The 25,219-nt window shown below is 36.3% G+C and overlaps 1 protein-coding gene across 9 annotated transcripts in view; it reads left to right on the forward strand.

The window, feature by feature from the left end:
• BBS9 (Bardet-Biedl syndrome 9) overlaps positions 1-25,219 on the forward strand; it is a 289,323-nt gene that overhangs the window by 259,715 nt on the left and 4,389 nt on the right. Inside the window, exons 23-24 of one of the 9 annotated variants that reach the window (XR_013947654.1) lie at positions 18,416-18,669; positions 18,826-19,485. The exons of 6 other annotated variants lie outside the window; for them this stretch is intronic. The gene's annotated coding sequence lies outside the window, so the exon portion shown is untranslated. Of the gene's footprint in view, positions 1-653; positions 5,555-18,415; positions 18,670-18,825; positions 19,486-25,219 lie in introns of those variants that run through there. 2 more of the 9 variants (XR_013947655.1, XM_080582925.1) reach the window with 2 other exon arrangements.

A 25,219-nucleotide genomic window follows, 5' to 3' on the forward strand; every position in this document is an offset into this window, starting at 1 on the left:
AGGATTTCAGGGGGCTAGAGAGGGAGTAGTTCCACCCATCCATGAAAGGCTCCTGCACAATCATTATGCAGAACTGAGCATAATCATTTCATAGATTCATTAGCACAACAGCACTGTGACACGGGTAATGATTATTAGATCTACATACACAAAGAGAAACTAAAGCAGACACATTACATGAACTGAAAAAGTTTGAGGAAGCATTAAGGACTAAAATATAGAATTTTATTGTCTTGAATCTCATTTTTAGTTTGTTAGATCATAGTATCATTATTTTAAGTGTTACATTTTACAGCAAAGTCACTAGTTACAAGGACATACTGGAGATTTACACGTAACATGAATCACTTTCCTTACTGTGTAAAGCTGTGTTTTTTCAAACATTGCAGGTGGCTGATGGCTCTAATTTCTCTTCAAATTAAGCTCAAAGGAAGAGAAAGAAACTGAATGATTGATAATAATTAAGAATAAAATCATTTGACACCACCCTATGAATCATTTGACTTTTTTTTTTTTTTGGTTCATCAGCCAGTTTTTATTTTAAGAGCTTGCTTTACTGTTACGGAAATTATTCTCTAGTTTTGAGAATCTGCTATCAGTGTAAGTCAGCTTCTGTATTGGAATATGTCTTCTTTCTTTTTTTTTTTTTTTAGACATTCAGTCCGGTATTCTACCTCAAGCTGCTCTGTTCCCAGCTACATGGTACACTGCTTTTCAGGGTTTCTAGAAAAGTGAGTGCAGTATCTAGTCAAAACATTTTCAGTTATGTCACTGGACCAATTCTTTCTTATTAGGGAACTCCCAAGGAATTTGGTTAGAGAGATGGCTATTGTAGATCCAATATGAAGGTAACACCTAACACAGGTCTGCTCTATAGGGTAGGAAAAAATTCATTGCACCTGAAAGATAAATTGTTGGTGTTTTCATGTGGATGCAAATAATTAAAAAGAATGTGAGACTTGAGGTTTTTCATCATGCTTCTGTTTATCACATTTGGTTCAAGCCAAAATTTGACTGTCTCAGTGCTGTGATACAGTTGGCCTGTTTGGTTAAAATGCAGCACCCAAATCCCTGCACCATCTAGTGAGGTAAAATTTTACTGCTGTAAGTTCAGAGGAAAACATTTGTGTAAAATGACAGCATCAGTTTACCACTATTATCATAATATTAACAAAAGAAATCTCAGTCTAAAGTGTTGATGTGCTAATGGGTTTAGGAAATAGAAATTATTGAGTCACTAAAAGGTCTGATGTGATGTCCAGGGATGCAGTGAGGCAGACATGTAAACATGATTGCATGTCCTGCTCTGAGGTGTGGAACTGGCATGAGTTGTCTCCAGTAATCCTGGCTGGAACCACCTGATGCTATCCCCACTCTACTTTAAGAACACACTGAGATCCTAAATCATATATTTGCTTTTTCTTTAAATTCACTATCTCCAGTTTTCAGTAGCTGGTAAGCTGTACAGTATTTTTCCTGGCAGAAAATGCTGACTCAGTCCTGCTTTGTTTTCTGTATGGTTTATATAATTATATTGCTTCTTGTGAGATCGAGCAAAGTATTTTGCATGACTGTCTAGTCTCGAAATGATACTGTGAATGGCTCTATCCTGTAACACTTGTTGGTTTATCTATGTTAAAGATATACCTGTGTTATATTTTGAAGGAAATAGCTTGTTTTGCAAAGAAACAAGACCTTATCAAATCTCAGCTTCAGGTAGAGCTCAAATATTATAATACACAAGCACCTCAGTGTTTCCCTGACATATATTCAAGCAGTTTTCCTGTCCTGGCAATATTCAAAGCTTAGAAACACCTTTGTGAAGTCTTGGCAATCTTTACTGAGGCCATGGGTGAGGCAAATTAGCTGAGAGACACATACAACCTGTATCCAGAAAGAATAGAAGCAAAATAAGTCACATTTCCTATTTAGATACTGTAAAAATATACACAAGAGTGCAAATATTTTCCTTTAAAGTGTGGTTGAGTTTATGATCTTCACATTTCTAAAAGCCCATTTTGTATCTGTACTGTTTCTTTGATGGATGCAAATAAGGGAACTATATTCTACATTTGAATATGGCATAAACGTTTGAAGTGGGAAACTAGGACTTGCTTCTTAACTTAATTCTGCCAACAAAAAGGCAGGAAGATGACCTGAGCTTCAAATTTAATTATCCACAATGGAAATATGTTTATCTTTTTTTTTTTCTTTGATTGTCAAAAGGAAGCTGGGGAGTGTTATGTGTGATTCTGTATTTCTTCTATTTTCCTTTTTGTTGGCGAACTGTTATTGTTCCCTGCTGCCCTTGCAAATAAAATAAGTTCCATGGTCAGCAGACATGCGTAAATAGATGGCTGAGGAATGAAAAAAAGTTCTACATTTCATTTTTCTTTATCGTTGGCCTTTTTGATGTGCACGTTGCAGTGAAACAGATAAGAATTTTCTAAAAGCCACTCTGATACTAGGTGCCAAAATTTGGACGTAACAAACTTTTTGGTACAACATTAAGTTGATTTTTGGAACTGCTAAACGTCATTCATTCTTGTGTATTCACTGGGAGCAGTGAGGGCTAGGAGTATATTACAGTCAACTGTGGCATTAAGATTCAAAGATGATTTCTGAAAATCTTGCTGCTAACCTTGTTTGTTTCTATTTCTGATAGAAGAAGGTGAATGTTTACCAGTATTGTAAAACACGCTGGTATTGCTTGGTCAAAAGCTCTGAACAAGGTCTAAATAGCATTGGTACCTGTCTAGAGATCAGTTCTTTTCCTGAAGTGCAATAGAGTGTTCAAAACTGACAAGCCACAGCCAGAGAAGGAATTTAGCAACCTACAAGGCCATGAAGATTACACATTTCTTCAGGACTTTGTGGCATTTAGATGCAGCTTTCCTGGCAAGCAACAAGTTGGTTACATCTCTCTTGTCTGGACATGCTTCTTCGGGTTGTCGAACAAGAAGTTACTTCCTTGCCTGACATTTCCCTAACACATTCCAAGAGAACCTTTGCAAGATGAACTTGCACTGAAAATAATTCCAACATTTGAGCAATTATAACTGACCACAGAAGACAGGCTTATTTTTGTTGCTTCCTTTTCCTAATGTGGATCTAGAATTGGACAACCAGTTTATGCCAGCAGCAAACAATGTCAAAAAGGATATTTTTTCCTTCTCTCCTTCTTTTTTTCCTCTCTCTCTCTCTCTCTCTTTTTTTCTTCTTTTTATGTGTGTTTTTTTGTAGGTGGAATTTCCACATTTCTGTTCACCCACTGGGGTGGGGGGAAAGAGTGGAAAGGCCTTACTAACCTGCTAGTGACATTTAGAGATGAAAGTATTCTGTGCCAGCAACAACCAGGAATGATCACTGCAGTGAACCACTTTATTAAGCTCGCTTCTGAGTCCAGCTGGCGTGGTTAGCAGTGACTAAACCTCTCCCTGAGGCAGGCACATCACCATGCACTTGCTGCCTGCCACCTTTGCTGGCTCGGGCGGTCACATAAAATGGCTCCTTGTGGACCTGATTTGGGGCCTGTAGCATGTATTAATGGCCTGACAGAAGGCACAAGCAACTCAGTGTGTCTGGCACTGTTACTAAGACACCAGGGGCCATATTCAGACTTCACAGAGGCACAACAGTAGTGTAATGTAATTCAAGATCAGCTGCCTTGCTTGGTCCAACTAAAAGCTATCTGAAGTGGTCCAGGTTTGAATAGAATCATAGAATGGCTTGGGCTGGAAGGGACGTTAAAGATCGTCTAGTTCCAACCCCCCTGCCATGAGATCGCCCAGTAGATCAGGTTGTCTGGGGCCTCATCCAACCGGGCTTTGAACACCTCCAGGGATGGGGCATCCACAGCTTCTCTTGACAACCTGTGCCAGTGCCTCTCCATCCTCTGAGTGAAGAATTTCCTCCTAACCTCTAATCTAAGTCTCCACTCTTTTAGTTCAAAACCATTCCCCTTTGTCCTGTCACTATCTGCCTGTGTAAAAAGTCACTCTCCATCGTTTTTATAAACCCCCTTTAGGTACTGAAAAGACACAGTGAGGTCTCCCTGGAGACTTCTCTTCTCCAGGCTGAACAGCCCCAGCTCTCTCACTTTCTTCACAGCAGAGGTGCTCCAGCCCTCTGATCATCTTCGTGGCCCTCCTCTGGACCCGCTCTTAACAAATCTTTCTTCTTCTGGGGGCTCCAGACCTGGAAGCAGCACTCCAAGTGGGGCCTCACAAGGGCACAGTCCCCCTCACAAGGGGCACAATCACCTCTCTTGCCCTGATGGCCACCCCTCTGTTGATGCAGCCCAGGACGCAGTCGGCCTTCTGGGCTGCAAGCGTGCACTGCTAGCTCATGTCGAGCTTTTCATCCACCAGAACCCCCAAGTCTCTCTCTTCAGGGCCGCCCCCAATGAGTTCTTCTCCCAGTCTGTACTCATGCCTGGGATTGCCCCAACCCAGGTGCAGCACCTTGCACTTGGACTTGTTGAACCTCTTTAAATTCATGTGGGCCCACTTCTCAAGCTTGTCAAGGTCCCTTTGGATGGCATCTCTTCCTTCTGTTGAATTTACTGCACCACTCAGCTTGGTGTCACCTGCAAATTTGCTGAGGCTTTACTTGATCCCACTGTCTATATCATTGATAAAGATATTAAACAGCACGAGTCCCAAAGATATATGGTCTTCCTTATTCTCCCTTATTCTTGGCCTCTGTTAGGCCTCTTCTGCTCTGCCTTTCCCAACAGGGTCATATGTCATAGCGAGACATTTTACATGTATCTCTGAATTCTGTTTTTCTCTGTCTTTGGCCAGCCTGACTGGATGTAGCTGGTGGCATGCAGCCCCCCTGGAAGTAGTGTTGATGTCTATGAGCATTTGTGTCCGTCTGATACTGCTGTCACCCTTCACTGGCTGTGGGTCTACTGCCAGATATTTTTAGTTGGCTCTTGAAGTTCAGGAAAGAAAGTGATGGAGGAGTTGGATGTAAACCTAATGGACAGAAAAGAGACATTTCCATGTTGCCTTATGATGCTGCAAGTTGAAGCCAACAGATCCTCCTTCATGTGGAGATTTATTACTTTCTGACCTGCCCTTGAACTTGTCTTTGGTAGCTGGTAGCAAGCCCAACATTGCTTTTGCAGGCTGATTGAGCTTGGCAGAGGAAGATGCAGGACTTTTCTTCAGTCCTGAAGTATGGTTTTGACAAATTCTGAATACATCAAAGACAGGAAAAATAGACAAAAAACATAATGGCATCATAGCTAATACTCATCACGTCATGTTCAATCAGATGATGCCTAGATGTGCAGCTACTTGTGCGGATCACTTCTTCCTTTCAGATTCTCACAATCTCTGGAGTCACATGGAAAACCAAACCCCCTTGAAAGTCTGTGAGGTTTGCTCCTTAAAAAGTGGAAGCGTATTGTTGGGTAGGTGGCATGGATTTTATTTATTTATTTATTTTGAGTCCATGACCTGACATCCTATTCCTTACATAAAAATCATTTTCACCAGGTATTTAAAGCTGTGCTTGCAAACTTCAGTAAAAGTGGTGGTGTGGACATAGCTAAAAGTAATGTAGCATACATTTCTCAATTCAGATTAAAAAAAAAAAAAAAGTAGATTGTTGTTGTAGAAATTGTACACGTTTGAGGGGTGTGTATTTGAGGTTATCATTTCTCTTGGTCCTTTTGCCAGTACAATCATGAGGATTTTTGTTTGTTTGTTTTTGTTTTTAAGTCGTAATGTTTTTGTTATGACTACCTGTAGTTTGTAGTAAGCGTGGGCTAAAAGAGATACGTGGTTTAAATGATTATCCCCATACATGATTTTATACAGTACGTGAAATTTATTTTGATGTAATTACTCTATAAAAATAGGTGGAAGATAGTGTTAATTATAGTATTTGTCATATGGATGTGTAATAAAAGAACCATTAAGAATGGTTATAAGCTTTTGAAATAATCCTGCTTTGCTCTGTATTCTCTGCTTTTATATTTGTACTCAGTTCTATAACTGTAGGACTCTAAGTTGCACACCAGTTGTTATAATGAGGGAAAGTGAAAAGTAAGTTGAAGTTCCCTGTTGCTGCTGCAAAGTGGTAAAGTCTACTTCTGGTTCACTATTGCTGTCAACAGTGTTTATACTAAAATACATGGTAGGATGCCATGGTTATCAGGAAATTCCATCACTTTTCTCAGTTTTCCATTTCCCATGGAGGTTACGAGGAAGCTTCTTAAATTATTAATGTCCTGACTAAGCTGTAGCAACCAGCTACTGTTGAGAAAATCTTGTAAATGCCAGTGAAGTCCTGCAGATTCCATCCATTTCTGTCTCATGGCTGAAACATATGGGATAATTTTGACAATAATAAAAAAGCAAAGATGAATAGGTTGTAACCTTCTCTCGTCATCTCCACCTTCCTATGCAAGGTTTGTACAGTGTCAAGGTACAAGGGAGAAACTTTACTAAGTGTTCTGGCATTCAGCCTGATAGATACTTTCTTCCACAGAATGGAGACTTCAGGTAAACATATGCATCGTCAGACACTCACAACTGGAGTGTTTATGAGGAGGGTGAGGTTGGTGTGGATAAAGGGGCAGACAGTGGTATAAATTGTTCTGTTGAAGCAATTTTGCAGCAGCAGAGCATCTACTTGTGAAGTGTTTTGCATAAGTAAGTCGGAATTTCAATAATTTGCACTAATAGCGATCTAATTCACTGTGGAAAACTGGCTTTCATAAATCAGTAAGAGAAACTGCTTAAGATGCAATTGGGAACTATGCATCACCAAAATATACTTAGTTAATTTGCTCTGACAGGCCGGATGGTAGTTTACAATGTTGTAGTGCATTGGGATTCATTTCACAGGCCATGACCCTGTGATAGTAGGTGCTGTATATTGAGAGCAGGAAGGAATCCTGTGCCTGAACTTTCAGTCAGAGTAAAAAACAGGAGGAAGTGGAAGGAAGATAATGCAATACAAGACAACAGTGTTAGTGTGCATGCAATGTAGTAATTTTAGCATGCTTGAAGTCTTGCTATTCTGCAGCTGAATCTCTACTTCAGTCAGTGGGAGGGCAAAAGCTACAAACTGAGAGTACTTCTGGGAAGATTTTTATTTTATAAATAGTGACTGTCTAATACAAAATGCCCAGCATGCTTGAGAGGGGGAGGTTCTCAGATGAAAATTGTTAGCAGCCTGGCAGTGGAATATTCTGAGAGGAGCACAGCGTGTTTTTGATTCCAGCTAAAAAAAGGAACTGATTACTGTCTCCTACTTCCATAAAAGTTATGTATCCTCTAGGCTGGGATTGGAGAAGGGGTAGATGCACACATGTGCCTTGCTCCATTATATGTGCTGCCAAATCCTAGTAGTTGGTAGTGCTAGTTGTTAATACAAGCTTCTGTTCTTTATGTAAACTTTTCCAGTTACGCTTCGGAGAAATTTGACTCTGTCTCCTCAATAGAGGCTTAATTACTTAAGTCTCTTCTTGGGGGACCAACAACAAATATAGGTAACCTAAATTCTACCTAACACATCTCTACCTTGTGCTTTATGTTGTCCAGATGTTTCTGAAGGTTTATGACACAGGTTGTGGCATAGGAACACAGGTGGAATTTAGGCTGTCTGGACTGAGGCCATAATTTTTCAGTGGTATACTGCCTAAGATAGCTGTTTGACCCTTTAAGCCTCACAAATTGGAGAACAGAGAATTTCTGTTTTCTCCATTGGAAAATATGAACACAGAAGTTCTGTCTGCTCCTGCTGTGCACAAGAAGCACAAAGATCAGGTTTGACATCTGTTGAGCTTAGGTGTTGATCATCTTCAGTGTTGAACCCAGGGCAGCTCAGTGAGACCCCCGTAGAGGAAACTCTGAGGACATCCTATACTCACTTATCTGCCACATGGAAAGCTAGGCATGCTGCCTGGCCCAGGGGCTTGTTAATCTTGCCTGCCCTTAAAATGTTGTCATTAGACTGGTGATTAGGAAGGAGGGCTGGCAGGAGCTTGACCTCATTGCTGCTGGACAGGCAAGGTATGTGGGTAGCCTGAACTCAAACAGTGAAACAGGAATACCAAGTGGTGGGTCTTGAAGACAGCCTTTGCTTCAGGATACTGCAGAACCTCCCACCTCAGGAGAACACAAACTACAGGCAGAGAGAATTTTAAAGGCTTGTCCAAATCACTGAGGAGGCTTAGGGGCAGGAATGAATTAAATGTGTTTAAGATTCTGTTCTGTAAAGGGATGATCTTCTTGTACAAATGCATTAGTTTATTAATTAGTACTGTAAATTCTATACAATGGCCTATGTAATATCATAAAATGTTTTGTCTTAGCAGGAGGCAGTCTTTTACTGGTAAAACTCTGCTGAGGTGAGCCTGCTTTTTTCTGAGTGCTTATGGAGGCAGGATGCTTGGAATTAGTGAAGTGTTGGTTTACTTGATGGGGTATCTAAGGAATATCAAATTTACCTTTCTGAAGCCCTTCGATGTATTAGTGTGTTCACTGTGATGGGGAAGTCATTTATTCCAGAGAAACATGATGAAAAATACTGTTGTCTCAAAAAAAAAAAATTTGTTGATTGAAAAAAAAAATCATAAATCAATTGGTTGTAATGCAAGGGTTTTGTTCTCTAATTGAATCATCTTTTCTCATGTTTTTACATAAATATTTTAATTTTCATTCAATGTGGAGATTTACGTCTTTGGCACCCCATACTGATGGTGTAGCAGCTCTGAGATGTTCATTGTTAGGCTCAAAGTATTACAATAATTATGTGGCTTTTTCAGTCTCCATGTATAATCTTCTGTCAAAGATTTACAGCCATGCACCCCATGAATTTTCATATTAATAAATTTTCTCATCTGCAAAAAACAGATATAAATGAGTCCCCTGGCTATTTCTCCATAGTTCCAATGCTGTACACAGATTGCATATGGCCAGCACACGATAATATTCATTCCTATTGATGTATGAGCCAAGTCAAGTTATTGTCACTGTTTGTAAGTGCACTTTCTCTAGGTTTTAGGATAGCTTTATTCTTATTTCATATTGTCCTTTAATATGTGTTAGAAAGGTATGAAAAACAGATAAGATACGTGTTGAAGAAATGTAGTAGAAAGTGCTCAGCTTTGTTCTCTCAGAAGGCCAAGATCTTTGTCAAGTATATTCAATTTGAATAATATATTTTTTTTAACAGTCAGCTTCAATGGACACCATATGTGGACTATAGATGCTGAATAAGTTGAATTTCAAAACTCTGTGGGACTTATTGATGAAAAGCTAGTTTAAATTTTAAAATAATAGAAAAAGAGTTTCCTTAAAGACAGTTTTTTTGTACTTTAGAATATAATGGTAATATCATTTGTAGGTTTTAGGAGTTTTTTAATGAAAAATTGTAAATCAGACATGATCTTTTGTTGTTGTTGTTGTGTTTTGTTTTTTTTTTTTTACTATAAAAAAGGAAGTAAATCACTGATTTTGTAAATTTCAGCTCAGCAAACTCAGCCTGTCATAAAAAAAAAATCAGATTAGGTTCTTACCAGCTTATGTGCCATCCATGTATACGCATGTAGAATCTGTGGTTGGAATTAGCTGATATTATTCATTCTTTGACATTTTATAGATGTGCAAATCTGGATCTTTTTCTGCCCAAGCTACAGAGAATTGAAAAATATGAAAATTCTAAAATTATTGATGAAATTTAAAATAACTTTCTGTTCTGGGTTTGTTTCATTATGTAAAAACACTATTTCCCTACTTTGTCTAGTATGAGTTAAAGCTCCCTGTGCATTAGCGAGTTTTGTTTTCCTGTGAAAGTCATTCAGCAAAAAACAAAAACAAACCAAAAAAAACCCACCAACTATGTTCAATTCACGAATATGATAACAATTTCTCTGGCCTCTATTTTTCTAGAATGCAGGTTGCAATAGATATTAATATTTTTGCAATCCAGTGTTCAGTTGCTCTTTGACACCTTCTTGGAAGTACTTCAGCTCTTTTTTGGTCATGTTAATGGACACAGAATGAGAAACCCAAATACATCACTGTATTATGATCTTTGTGTACCTCCATAAGAAGCTGTATCACCAGTCTAACTGTGAAGGTGGTTAGGATTGGTCTACAAATTAAATTTTGAGTGGAAAGTGTCTTCTTAATCACTGGTTATATTAATGATGGAATAGCAAGTTGACTTTTAAAAGGTCCAAGTCATAAATGTAGTGCTGGGGTACTGGTTACAATTAATAATAATAAAAAATCATATTTTCCATATGTTCATATCCATATATTTTTCCAATTATAAAATCAGATTAATTATGCTGTTTCATAGTACAATGCATAATATAATAATGTAGAAGTGCTGAAGGTGTTGCTTTGTCAATCAGTGGTAGAATTTATTTTTCTGAAGTGGTTAAAAAAGACCTTTCACATTCTTCATTGTTTTTACTACACATCATTCACTGGTCTCCCCCAGATTCATAAGAATAAGAAAGTCATTTCCTTAGTAGTTTTTTTTCTTTTTTTTTTTTGTTGTTTACTTCCCCTTTGCTTCCCTTACAGTTGCCTAATTATAAAATAAAGTTGTTGTTATTACTTTAAATTATTCTTATAAGGGAATTATCTCTGTTTTGTTTGAACTGTGTTCCAGGAGATACAAATTCTTAATTAATGGTATGAAGTTAATGGCTTTGGTTTCCTCAAAACAGGCAAAGATACTTAATCTTACTGTCCTTTTGCAATTACTTTTCACTGTTAACCATGCATTACAAGTTGCCTTCAGATCTGTGTAAAAGCATCTATTATGTCCTTTTGGGAAGGAGAACTGTTTGCTATTGCTCTGCTTAAAGCCTTAAAGTCCCATGCACATACCAAAAAAAAAAAAAAAAAAAAGTAAAGGGAAAAAAGGAAAAAAAAAAAAAGTCTAGACACCAAGGAGACACTATATATTGTAGTTATTATTATTTTTTTTTAATTTGATTGCTTAAAAAGATAAGTGGCTGAGAGAGAGTCAAGTGTTGTTTCTCTATAAATTGTGTGCCAGCAGGTTTATCACTAAACATTGTAGATTATGTTGAGTGGAATAATCAGGAGGAAGAAAGGGAGGCTAAAATAACAGAGTGGTAGGACTATTTTGACTCCACAATCAAACTCTCCTTGACTTTTGCCCTTTGGGTGGAGAGTGCTTATGTTACAAAACAACATGAGGTCAGCCTCTAGGTTTTGCTGTCAGTTTCTTTCTTGCTGATCTATACTGAGGGAGTAGTTGTCCAATAGATTTGTTTCCTTCACTTTTGTGTTAAATACTGCATGCTGTCGCTGTGTGGGTGATAAGAATGGCAATTGCTTTTCCTACAAAATATAAGAAGAACCATACGCTTCAAGAATGGAAAAACTGCCTAGATGGGATTAAAGAACCATGCCCAGGGACAGCAGAAAGATATCCTGGAAAACATGTGAGCCTCCACTTTTCAAATATCGCCCTCTCTCAGAGAAAATGTAGAGTCTCAGACTATTTTTACCATTACAAAGTCAGTATATTAAAAATAAAAATAAAAAAAAATCTTTTGGGTGTACCCAGTTGATTTAATTTGAAAATTCTTCCACATCCTTTTGAAAGGATAAATCGTACCTGTCCTGGTCTTCAGTTTTTTTCTGAACTCTTATTAGCTTAGGATTACAATTGCTTGGTTAGTGATCCAGTGCTAGGCCTGTGATGTGGAAGAGATGTGGGAGCCTGAGTGCATTATTTAATGGCTGTGGTAGAGTGGAGGAGGCCACTGGCAGGAAGCAATAAAGTAGTTATTAGGTAATGACTGTGGAGGCACTGTATATAAGGTTAAATTGATATATGTAAATCCCTGACTTTAAGATGCTCAAGCTGCCTCTTGGCACCCATCTTTCTTTACACAAGTGGGTATCAAATAGTTACTGTTTTGATAAATGGTATGTAGCTAACCTACATTAAAGACCTTAAGGGAGTTGAGCTCAAATTCCTTTGAAATGTAATGGAATTTGGGCGCCTAGTGCTGTTTCTTTTACAAATGTCACTGGCTCATTTGCTTTTATTAAACTGTCTTTTCAAAGTAGTGTAAAAGCTTTGATATATTCTATCACAGTATGAAAGTAGTATAGGCACAGGGTATACATGCAAACCAGCACCTCTGACTTGAAACACATGTTGGCAATGGCAGAAACCAATGCAAACCAATTGTAAGATGAACTGTTGATGACTTTCTGCTTCTGTGTCTAGCAGTTGTGGTGCATAATACTGATAGCATATTTTGGACATTTCTGCACAGGATGTATGGGCTAATTTGAACAGAAATGTTCCATGTTGGCTTGTTACTTGGTGTACATAAATATTACTTAATATATTATGAAAATGGAAAAAAACCTGTAATTTATTGGAGGTCAGACTCCTGACAAGTATGCAGTCCCTAAATCAGCAAAGTATATATGAACATGCCTAAGTAACTTTTACTCGCTTACGTATTTTGTCTTCTATACAACTGTATCTTAAGAAAATACCTATATTCAGCAAAGCTGTTATACATGATACAGAGAATCTAGTGTGATTATGATCATTACCCAACTATAGAATAGATCAAGAGTATTGTATTAGGATATCTATAAACATTTATACTACTGTTAGTACATAAGAGTGGATATATTTGTATGTAAGATACATATAAACAAGAATTTACTGGGCTTTGTTAGGTGCAACCTCACAAACCAGAGCTGAGCTTTTTGAGGAACCAATCTTTGTTTCTACTTCTGAGGCCTGAGGTGCCTTTTCTTGCTTGTAAAAATCAACATTTTGCATTGCCTGTGTATGGAGTCTATTTATAGGAATTAAACTCAACATGCTTCTGTAATACTCATGAAATTTCTTTCCTCAGACTAGGGCTATTGGGGGGCTGCAGTTTGGTTTTCTGTCATTTTCACGTGGCAGTGCTGCAAAATAAATACCAACTCGTGTTATATGGGAAACTCACGTATTTATTTTACTTTTTTTTTTTTTCATCTGGGTTTGCAGATTCAAATGCAGCACATCCTAGTCTAGAATTACAAAACAAATTTTAATTGTGGTTCCTTCCAAAAATATTTGTAAAATAAAGTGACTTTGTTAGATTGCAATCTGAAACATGCCTTCCACTGCCTTTTGTTTGCAGTGGAAACCATTAGAAGTTTTTTATGGCCACACCCAGGACTCCTCAGAGCAACGCTCAATCATATAAACATTAAAAACAAAAAGCCAAACCCGTAGACATCTGTAAGGCTTCACAAAAGAAACTGAGTTTCTTTGAGTGGTAGTTTTCATGCAGAACTGTACCTACTCTGAGAATTTATTCTCTTACGCTAAGAATGATTAAGGAATAAAATGTACTATTCATATTGCTTGCCTGTGCTTGCAAACTGTGCAGCATGGTAACAACAAATGAGTAAAATTTAAAATAAGTGCAATCTGCTTTTCTTAAAAGATATGTAGGATTAGGCGTCTGCACAGGTTTGGATTTAATCTTAGGTACTCTAATACTTGAATGGGTGATCACCAGGGAAACAGACATGCTTTTGTTTGTGAATAAATCCACGGTAGGTTGTTAAATGAAAATGTGTTTTCATGTAATTATGCAAAGGAAAATAAAACAACTCAGAGGTAAATTTTTGCTAATGTAATTTCTTAGCTGTGAGTGCAAATTCTGCAAGTGTTACATTGACATGTAAATTTGGAGGTCCACTTGTAGAGTTAAGACAGGAGAAGTATCCTAATCAGAGTTATACAAACCCATCTAATTAGCATGAAAATATTTCTGGGCTGCCACATGTGATGTATCATTGCTTTGCTGTGCAAACACAATTAAAGAGAGCCTTGGGGACTTCCTCATAAAGAGATTAAACAGGAAAACAAGACCAGCAATTCTAACAGCTTGTATCTGAAGACTTAACCAATCCAGACAAGTTTCCATTTCCAAAGATTTCTGTTCCCGACGTATGCATTCTAATTCACAAGTACGATTGTCTGATGCTTATAGGTCACAGACATCCACAATCTTTTACATTCTGCTGTGTTAGGAGAAGAAATAACAATCTGTAACCTTTCCAAAGGTGCATGTCATTTTTCTCTCCGGCTTCTCATTTTCTCCCATCAGAGATTAACAACAATTTAGACTCGTGAGTGGAACTACTTGTTGAATGCTGCCTAAACTGCTTCAGTCAAAATGACCTTGCTTAGCAAGCACCTATCTACTGTTTAAAATTCTTTCTTAAGTCAACCTCACTTGTTTTGTCTGGAATAGGTCAAGGAAGCAGATCATAGGCAAGTCTGGAGAGGTGGGTATTTCTGGTGAGGAGGTTTGAAATGAGTAGCTGCAAGTTCTTCAGGGGGCAAAAACTTCCTTTATTGAAATAGTAACTAGAAGAGCATGTTTGAAATATACCACCCATTTAGCACAGAAGTTGAAAATAACCTCTTAACTCAGATAATTGCTTATAGTTATTTAGGTGATTCTTATGCAATCTAATTCTGACTAATATGCTAGAATTAATAGTTTTGAGTAACAAGCACCCTATTTCTCATGCATTTTAAAATGATACATCAAATGCTCTAGGAAATTTTCTTGACTTTTTGAAATTCATTAGAAATGAAACTGAAACTTGCAGAATAGCAATTTCCAGTTATATATAATTCATTAGAATATAAACACATTAAACTAGTTCAATTCAAACTCTTTTGTGATGCAGTAAAATAAAATAAATAACTTCAATTAACATTTGAAACCATTGTTAGTTACAAGTAGTTTAGTGTGTATTTAGTATGCTCCAAACTTTGGTTTTCTAGTAGTTTATCACAACAAATTTAGCTCAAAATCAAAAAAGCATTTTTCATGCCATCTTTTGTAGGAAAAAATTTCATCTAGCTAACTTGCTCAGTTCTGATGCAGGCTGCTTTTAGATTATAAAACTCTCTTCCAAAAATTCCAGATGACTGAAATTTTTTTAAAGGAAAACTTTTTGGCTTGAATTATTTTAAGTGTCATCTTTATATCACAGCAAAAATGTTGAGCAAAAAAATTCCATTCATGTGCCAAATACTAGAACGCATGCTGTAGCATACTGTTCAAAATCATTATATTGGATTGGATTTATTCTTATCATGAGCAGAAGGGAAAAGTCACCTTCTCACTAGGGTTTTTGGGTCTCCAAAATTAGCCCCTCTTTTGTTTGATCTTGCTTCTAATTTTGAGAAGGGACAGTCAATGACACTGGAATAATTTGAGATTTGCATATTTCTGGGGAGAAGCTTATGTTTTTATACATCTGTCATATTTACAATGGACCCCGTCCTCTTTGTCATTAATGGTGGTCATACACAGCTACTCTTGAAGAACCTTCTTTTCTGTGATTTTCATATTTCATGTCCAAGCAACTGGAAACAAACTTGTTTTGTTTTGTTTTTTACAATCCAGTCACTAAAATGGACTCTGAATAAGTATAGGATCTAACTAACCTTATAAATAGACTGTTGATTTAACCAAGAGCACTCACAGCTCTGCAGTTAACTTCTTTTCCTTCTCCAGACTGCACTTGATCTGCAGTGATTCTCTAAAGCAAGCTTTATTAACAATTCATCTGTCCTCTAATCCAGAGATTTCCTTCAAAGCAATAAAATTCCTGGTTGCCTCATCCAAATGAGTACACAAAGGGTCAAAAGTCATAATTGGTAAGATGTGAACATTGTCTAGTGTCAGAAATGGAGTCTACAAATTTTTAAAATTAAATCAAAATGATTAAAACGATTATAGGCTTATAAGAGTGAAAGGTCTATTCAAGAGAATAGGAGCTAGAAGTGCTGACATTAAAAGCTTGTTCTTTCACTGTCCCTCAGACTCAGTGCAGATGATAGGAATTAGTGAGTTAAAACTGTAAGGCATGAACTAAAATGAAAGTTTGAAAAGAAAAATATACAGACATGGTATGTATTTACCTATTTGATTCCGGAAAAGAAACTTTAATTCTGAAATATTGTACTGTTAGAGCTGAAGCCTTCACCAGCACTGCAAAGTGATGAAATGTTTAAGATTTTTGCTAACTGTCCAGGAATATTCAGTAGCTAAAAAATAAATAGCAAATGGTAAGGGAAGGAAATGGAGTTTTAAGCCCCATTTAAAATTAAACCTTGTGTTTATTAGTATCAATCCATAATAGTAATACTTGTATTTGAATATAGTGTTACCAACAGGGAACGTTTGGTCTATTTGGGACGTGCTGTGAGATCCAGGCAGCTGTGGTGGCTTAGCCATTTTTAAATACTTAATAAACTGGCACTCCTAAACCTCACTTATTTATTATTAAGGACATAAAATCGCTCAAAAGAAAGCCAGATGTTTAGAGAAAACAGTTTGTTTTCAGGGTTTTGAGCTGTGTATCATGCTTTTCATTATAAGACTTCCTATTCCTTCTCTCAGTATTTGTATGTTTTAAAATATATTCTAGTAAGGCTACTAAAGCCCCTTGCAGTTCATCCATTCCCCACATACATGGGTTAAATGGTAACCACAGAGAAATAAAATGTATGTAGTTTAAATGTTTACTTCAGGAAATTGTTTTTGAGACTTTAAGTTGTTCAGCAAGAGCAGAGTTGCTTTAAAGTACTTCTGAAGTCATATTCAGATATGACTTACCCCAAAAGTAAGCCCTGCAGAGTTTCTATCTTAAGAGCACTGTTGCAAATCATATGCCCTGTAACAAAATCTATGCCTTGTGACAGAGCTGTGTGACTTTTCTCACTTTCTGTACTCAGTACTAACACTGTTTTCTTTGTCTCACCAACCTCAGTTTGCATATGTTTCTCTCATATATATTGTCCTCTCCTCACTGGCAGTGTTTAATGACTTCATCTTTGTTCCTCCTTTGAAATCTCGTCTTTGAAGCTGTGTGTGTGTAAGTTGGATCCCAAATTCTTTTTTGATTTCTGCATAGAAACTTACAGCACCACGGTCACCACGTGTGAATCACAAGATTGGTTGTTCATCTTGGGCATCATATGTGCCCAAACTGGGTTTTGTTAGAAGGAATTTTATAATATTTGAAATGTGTATCTGTTTTTATGCAACATTTCATGTATTCATGTGCAGAATGGAAGTAAGCACCTCTGGTTGCTTAATGGTAGGCATTCAGTGGTCTTAAAATAGATCTATTTTATCTCAGAAAAGACAGTTGCCAGAACTGTCAGAGATTTGTTGTTCATGTATACCATTTCATTAAATTTTCTGTGTGGTATTCTAAATAAATGGCACTTACTAAGAAGTTGGGAAGTTAAAATTAGAAAGAGGGAAGAAATCATGGCCTAGCAGAAAGTAATTGCATCTTAGAAAATATTTGCTCATAAATTATAGATAATGACTGTTTAAAGTTTGGGAAAAAGTAAGAAGGGAAGTGTGGGCATTTATGAGGAAACTGTGAGGTAAAGATGATGTGAAGACTAAAGATGTACTACTAATTCCTGTTCTCTCCCTGATAAATCTTCTTCTGTCAGTTCTCTCAAAATTTCTGCCATTTTTCTGCCCTGCCTCCAAAGTCTGTGTTGGTTTGTCTGCACATGTAGAGCTACAGAAAAATAAACAAAGAAGCAACTGGTTGATGAGAAAAGCCCAAGGACATCCAAATTGATTCAGTCCAGCAAATTAATTAGATCAGAATATTGGAGAATCATAAAACTTCTGAAAAAAAAAACAAATGAAACTTAATTGAGGAAAACCTTAGGTACAAAACTCCTTTGACTTGATCCTTGAGATACCTTGAAATGCCATATTTTATGTGGCCTAGGTTAATACAGAAACTGGGGAGTATGCAACTTTTCAGATTAATTTCTAAGAGAAGTAATAAAATTGTTGCATGTGATTTTGTTACTGGATAAAGAAAGGAGGGAAAAATCCAAATAGGCAGATCAGAAAGTCACTTGAAACTCAGCAGACCAGACCATTTTACTCCTTTGATGAGATTGCTTTTCATCAAATTCCAGTTTCCTGAGATCTTTGAGACTTGAAGTTGTCTTCTCAGTTTTCATTGAACAAGAAGAGGAAAGGGGATGGGAAGGGGAGAAAAGAGATACCTTTTATTATAGTGTAGATGGTAAATATAGGGAGTCCTGAATTGTGCTAAACTTCATATGACCTTGACATATGTGAAATACTGGAATTTACTGATCAATACCAGTTTCAGATTCTGGAGACTGACATGAGAAAATTTTAGTTATCCTAGGGTGATTTTTTGGTGCTGAAATAGTCAATATATGTGCATCAACACTGGTGTACATAATCATGTAGTCAGTAACGAAGAGGCTAATATCCATCACATGCATAATACTTTCTTTTGTATGTTTTTTAATTTAGAGTTTTTTCCTTTTTGCTTGGTAGGTACTCATTTGATACTCAAGACAGAAAAGTGCTGTTTACATATGTGCATATATTATATTTATGGGATGGTGCAATCTTTTAAACACTGCAAAGATTGAAGAGGACAAGGGAATATGGATTCATTATTTAATTTCTGGATTAGACATTAAGTATAATTTAAAGGAAATAACAGCAAATAAGTAATTTACCTTTGAAACAAGTATAAGGAGGAAATGGAGGGAGGATTTTTTTTGGATTTACCATGGCAAAACTAGGTAAGTAAGTTTAATAGAACCATGTCTTCTAATAAATAAAACCTTTGATAAAATGGATTTTATCAAAAGACTTTATCATAACAAATAATTACCATTAGCAGCAATTTTAAAAAGCAACACAATATTCTAGTAGTCGTTCTTTTCATTCTTCTACAGCGTTTTGAAATAAGTTTTCCAAGATCTTTGTCATAAATGCTACCATTTGAGATTCTGGATATACTTTTATGGAATATGTGAATTCATGCTCTTCAGTGGAAAATCAGTGGCTGAAAAGGATTTGAAATTACTTGAAGAATGTTGACATAGGAACACTTAATTTGAATATAGAACCTGAACTATGTTTCTTTGTGTGAATGGTGGAGTAATGTCAGTTACTGAGGATCAGAAGGTTTGTCATCTTTCCTTTTTAAAGAAATGAGTCCAAATCAGTGGAGCATTTCCAGCAGCTGACTGTCTGTCCCTGATTTCCATTTTTTCTTTTAATTAATTTGTGTAGTCTATGCGTTTTTATTGAGGCCTCATTGCTGTTTTCTGAAAGGGTGGAGATTATCCTTTTAATATCTTCAAAATAAAATGTTATTATTGTACCGTGTTACAAATGGAATTAAGTATGCGCACAAGATAATTTTCATAACTGACATTTTCCTGTGTGCTTTTTTAAATAACTTTGATATATGTGGGAAGAGAAGAAGTTATAAAGGTGCTATCCCTTCAAAAATAAAGGTATAGTTTGAAAATTATCTGCATTTAGTGTTTAGTGTTAATTTTTGTTTTTTTTTTTTTTTAGTATTTAGATTGATTTTTTTTTTGTCCCAAGTATAGAACTAGTAAGTGGAAATCAAGAGCATTTATATTCAAGGTTTATACTGTAGGTTTATATCCTAGGTTTAGGTATCAAGCATATTTATTATAGATAGAGGTATAGATAACAAATATATCAGTCTATAACATCAATTATACTACAGGTACATCTCATTAAATTTGACTGTTTGTACCATTCATGCCTGTTGATTAGAAAAATACTACTAATAAAATTCAATATCAGTGGTTGCTTCTGAAAGAAACAGTTGCTGAGAGACTCAGACTCAGACTTCACACCTTCCATCAAACCTTCCAATCTCAATCAAAGGTTTGTTTCGAGAAGAGAACTGGTGTACAGACTCTGGCTGGAGCAGGTGTAAATAGAAAGCAGATTTCTAAGTTATGAGCCCCACAGCTAACAACTTCCTGGCATAGTTGCTCGTGCATTCAAGTATAGGACTTCCACTTCTTTATGTACATTTGTGGTAAAGCAAGACAAGGACAGCTACCTAGGTTTAAAATGTTTAGTTTAAAATAGTTTATGATATGATAGTTTAATGATTAGTAGATTAAGTTTAATGATTAGATAGATTAATGATAGTTTAAATGATAGTTTAAAATGAATCCTAAGTATTGTACTGGCGTTCTGAAGTGGTGCATAGTACCAAATTGGTATATAGCAGTACCTAACTGGTTACTCATCTTTGCTGGGAATGGGCATGTGTCATAGGGACAAACATAAATATGATGTGCTGCATTAATATATTTCCAGTACTATGCAAATGTGGTTTGCTTTCAGATACACAATTAAAAATGCTCCAAGTCTAACAAGATCTAAAAAGAGGTTTTCTAGGATTTCAGGTGGTGTCTGCAGTTCCTAGGCAATTCTGTAGAGCACAGTGCAGTTAAACCCACCTCACAGTGAAGCAAGAAATAGAAGCTTCAATGCACTACTGCATCCAAATCTGATTTTATTCACAATCATAACATGTAGTTTCACTGAAAGCAAAGATTATTTACAGGCACAAATTTTCCCTTCTCATAAGATTTCTTTCTTCTGGGTGTAGTTCTTTTTGTACTCTCGAGGTCTTTGTTATATGAAGGCTTTTTCCTTTGGACCTCAATGTTTACACTTTGCTTAGTTGCTTTCGGCCAAAACTTGAATGTTCTCAGGCACAAAGAAATTTGGCACTACATTATTTGGATCAGATTGTCTAATTAGTTGCAGTAAGATGTCCGGCACTTTTGACTGAAGATGAGCCTGCACTATAGAATTCTGATTTTGGATCTATAATCACAACTTTTAAGTTCAGAAATGTTCAGAGGTCACCTGCAAACAAATCTGGATACAAAAGCAGAAGTGATTTATGGTCAAAATATAATGTAAATTATGTGTGAGTTAATTTTTCAAAGACAATTGTGTTACTATGCTATTATGTGGTCTATATTAAAATACGGAGAAAAGGGGTTTGCAACCCTTAGTTAGATTAATGTGCTTTTCACTAGGATATCAATAAAACACTAATGCCAGCCTTGTCTGTGAATAAAATACCTATAAACACAGTATATAACACGTTTTTACATAGTTGACCTATTGAACATTTCCACATGTTTTTCATTTATGTGGAATTGTTCTCTCTTACTACACTCTGTTCATTTCTTTAAAACTTGATTTAAATGGAACAGACACCTTAAACATCTTAACAAGCATAGCTGACCTTTTTGGGGAATTCTCTAGAAAGGGTTGTATGCAGCTGCTGCCCAAGGTGTGCTTAGATCTGGTTTGTGGAATTGAATATGGTAGAAGCATCCTCAGAAGAGTTTTTACAAGTGCAGTGTAAAAGCTAGACACAAGGGAAATATTGGCACTGGTCAAAGAAGTGTATTAGTGATGCATATAATTTCCCCACAGTTGTACTGTGGTGTGCTCACATGCACAATATATTGGTTAACTGGTAATAGGAAGCCGTTGTTTTCTTTAGAGATCAGAAACATGAACTTCTGGCATGTCATATGAACACGTGCATAATGTAATAACTTAAACATATGTCACTTGTAAGGTAGGTGTGAAACAAGGGTATTCAAGTTGAAAGATCGTAGAGCTAGCTATAGAATCAAGAGGAAACACAGGAGGATGCATGCTCTGGGAACAGACAATGTTTTCAGAGGTTGCTTTCGTTCTGTTATGTGCAAAAATTAAAATCTACAATTCATACTTATTCAATCCCTCTCACTCTTTCCTCTCCTTTTTTCCTTTTTTCCTTTTTTTTTCCTTATTTAGTCCACCTCCTCCCCCCCTTCATTTTTTTCACCTTTTTTCTTTTTTTTTTTTTTCATTCTGGAGTGTTGGGGGGTGGGTTGGTAGTGGGTGAGAGGGAAGTTACCTTTGGATACTTTTTTATTATTCTTGTTTTTCATCAGTAGTAAAAGTACTTCATAGTTTTTCGTGTTGCATTATATACCTATATTAGAGAAAAAATAGAACTTTACATTTCATCTCAAAAGGAATCATTTGTGCCATATCTGAGACAGAGAAGATCTTCTACTGATTTATTTATTTATTTATTTATTTAATAGTAGTTCTGTTATAGTTAATGGTTCAAAATCTTTGAGAATATTTGTCATGTTGTATTATTTTACTAGCCTTTGTTATATGTCATTGCTCAGTTCTGGTTACTGAAAACACCGTCTCTCAGCCTGATGACAGTTTGTGCTCTAAATGTTCTTAGTCATTTCAAGGTGTATGCTCATTTCCTTCTGGTAATGGGACAAACCTTCTTTGGCTTATAAACCCCAAAGCAGCTTTAATATAAAAATTAAGCTAATGAGTGATTTAGCCATATTGTAACCTTGCTGTTCTTTGGATTCTATGCCCTTCTTGTAGCTAAGAACTTTCAGAACAAAAGATGTTTTAAATGTACAACACTAGAGTTTAAATATGAGCAAACATAATGGATAAATCACAGATCTGGGGCTCTGTAAACTGCCTCTGTACTAAAGAAGTAATATTCATGATCTAAAAAAAGTCTAGTGGTATGTTAAAATTTCCTCCATCACAAAGAAAAATATTCATATATAGGTTGTATCTGTTTTGAAATCATTTGTTTGCAGATCAGGATAATTTGCAAAAGCCATACACTTTTTCAGTGAGTAGCCTGGCTACATGCGTTTTTCCTATTTATTTTATTTTTTTATTTTTTATTTTTTTTATTTTAAACAGAATTATAACTAGGAAGTCAGAGCTGAAACTTGCAAACTTTATGTAAAAATGACTCTATCTACAAAATCCTGACCAGTTGGAAGGAAGAGTATGTTTTCATCTGCCATTGAAACTCAAAGACTTCTCTTCACCGTGCAAATCTATAGAATTATTAATTTTTTTAGTTCTCAAATGAATATGCAGTGTTTGTGAGAGAGAAAAAGCAAGAGACAAATCTATTTCCAAATTACAAAACTGAGGACTTGAAGTCAAGGTGGTTCTTATTTCCACCTGTTTGTGAATTGGCAATATAATGGCTCTGGAATATTCTTCCTTTCCTCGGCTGTTAACAGCAGTAGGGATAGATGTTAGGGCTCATCCCTTATGAACTATCATTTGTGTCTTTAAAATAAGGCCTTATTGTGGCTGTAACTGCTGTGAATGGTTTGTGAAACCATGATGCAAAGGAAGTCAGCAGAAAGTTTGCCATTGACTACAAGAGTCTTTGGATCAGGCCCTGGGCTTTTAAGTCTGTAACTGTCATGGAAAATAAATACTGTCCTTTAAGGAGCAAGCTCCAGGGACTCCTAAAAGTGGCTTAAATAGCTGAGAGAGGAGCAGTATAATAACTTCAGCTTTCATATAGTAGGTTCTCACTAGGTTCGCATCCCAGTGATACTGCTGGGACTCCCAAATCACTGGTCAACTGTGTAATGATACATGGCAAATTACCTAGGTAATGGCAGTAGGATAAATCACCTCCAGCCAATGCTGGTTAGCCAAAGAGGGGTATGCTATGTGTTAACTGGAACCTATTCCCCAAAGACAAAATCAAAGGAAAAACAGACTTGAGAATTTTTTTTATTATTATTTTTTTAACTCGATATGATGATTAGTGGTCATTAGTGAAGATGATTTATTTTTCCTTGTGGAAAGGCTAGTGAGACTTTAGAAAAGCAAATGTGAATGTGTAACTTTTTACAGAAATTACTGGAAGGGATCAGAGATTTCACAGCAGTTTTCACCTTCAAGACAGAATTTCTGTTTGTATTCTTCAAGTAAGGAAAAACAACATGGTGGAAAATATTCAGGAAGTTTTTGGTAACATCCAGTGCTGTGAACTACAGTTGGTAACTTGACATTATCACTTTAATGAGAGAGAAAGGAGATAAACAACAACTACTCCCAAACCTCCTAAATGCTTTGCTGGGGTGACATGAAGATGAAGGTCGAAGTGCTGTCAACTCAACTCAGTAGGAATTGAAGGCGCTGAGTATGTCATAGGATCCTGGCAAAAGAAAGTGCTGTAATTAGTCTTAGCCAGAGCACAAACCAGAAAGTCTATTAAAGAAAGTCACAGAAAAGCGCAATATTTTTTTCATACTTCTACCCAGAAATGTGTGACTTTTAAGTCACATCTGATGCTCACAGTTAGCTGTGGGAAACGTAAATGTAGTTTAGGCAGATGCCAATTACAATAATAGTAATTTGAATAGTCTTATAATGTTACAAGATATTCTTTCTGACATTAATGAATCATGTGCTAGTGAATTGAGCAGTTAAAGGAAGGTGTTAATGGAATCGTGGTACATTGACTAGCATTAAGCACATCCTGTGTTAGGCAGTGATGTATGAGTCCATGGTGGTATTTTTGGAACTTCCTTTGTGGAGCATTGTTGAGTGTTAGAATTATCACCTCTTTATGAAAGGGGAGGGGGGGGGGGGATAAATGACTTATCCATCTATTGCAGAGTTCAAATTATAACTCCACTCTTTTCAGTCTGGGTGTGTGGACACAAGCCATAGACGCTCTCATCTTTTATTGATCGTATTGCTGTTTTTATGCTGTTGTTGCTTTAGCATATGTAAGTGTATCTATGCAGGTTTTTTCAAATGTTTCAATTTGAATAACTGTGATGGCTTACAGACTTTACTTGCATGTAGGATGCCAGCTGAGGTTTAGAATGTTTGTTATACAACATTCAAAGCCCTTTGATCTAGAACCAGTATTTATACTTTCTCAAAGAAGCTTGTTTTCCTACTGTGACCTGCCCATCTCTGGCTTTCCTATAGTGTTTCTGACAAAAAATAAAATAAAATAATATTTAAAAAAGTGTGTATATATATATATATATATCTCCAAGACTCTCCTAATGCTGTGACTTGCATTTCTGACTAATCTTTTTTTCCCAGCAACCTGAATACAATGTTGTAAGAGAGAAGCAGATCTGATTCATCATCTACATAAAGTATGGCCAAATCATACCTGAGTTCTAAAGATGAGTAGATGTTGAATGACAAAAGATTAGACTGAAACAGTCATGGAGGATTCATGCTAGCAGCAGAATACAAAGAACCTAACCTAGTGTTTGATCAAAGGAGACTTTACCTTTTCAGCAGCTTTTCACATGATTACTCCAAACAATGATTCCTAATCTTCATATGATTGTCAATATTTAGATTACAGACAGACTAGAAAATTCTGGAAATTCTGTTAAATTTACACTTGTGGCAGTGAATTCCATAGCCCAGTTATATTAATGAAATGAT

Source organism: Anser brachyrhynchus (assembly GCF_964034855.1).
Source record: "Anser brachyrhynchus genome assembly, chromosome: 2".
Taxonomy (NCBI): domain Eukaryota; kingdom Metazoa; phylum Chordata; class Aves; order Anseriformes; family Anatidae; genus Anser; species Anser brachyrhynchus.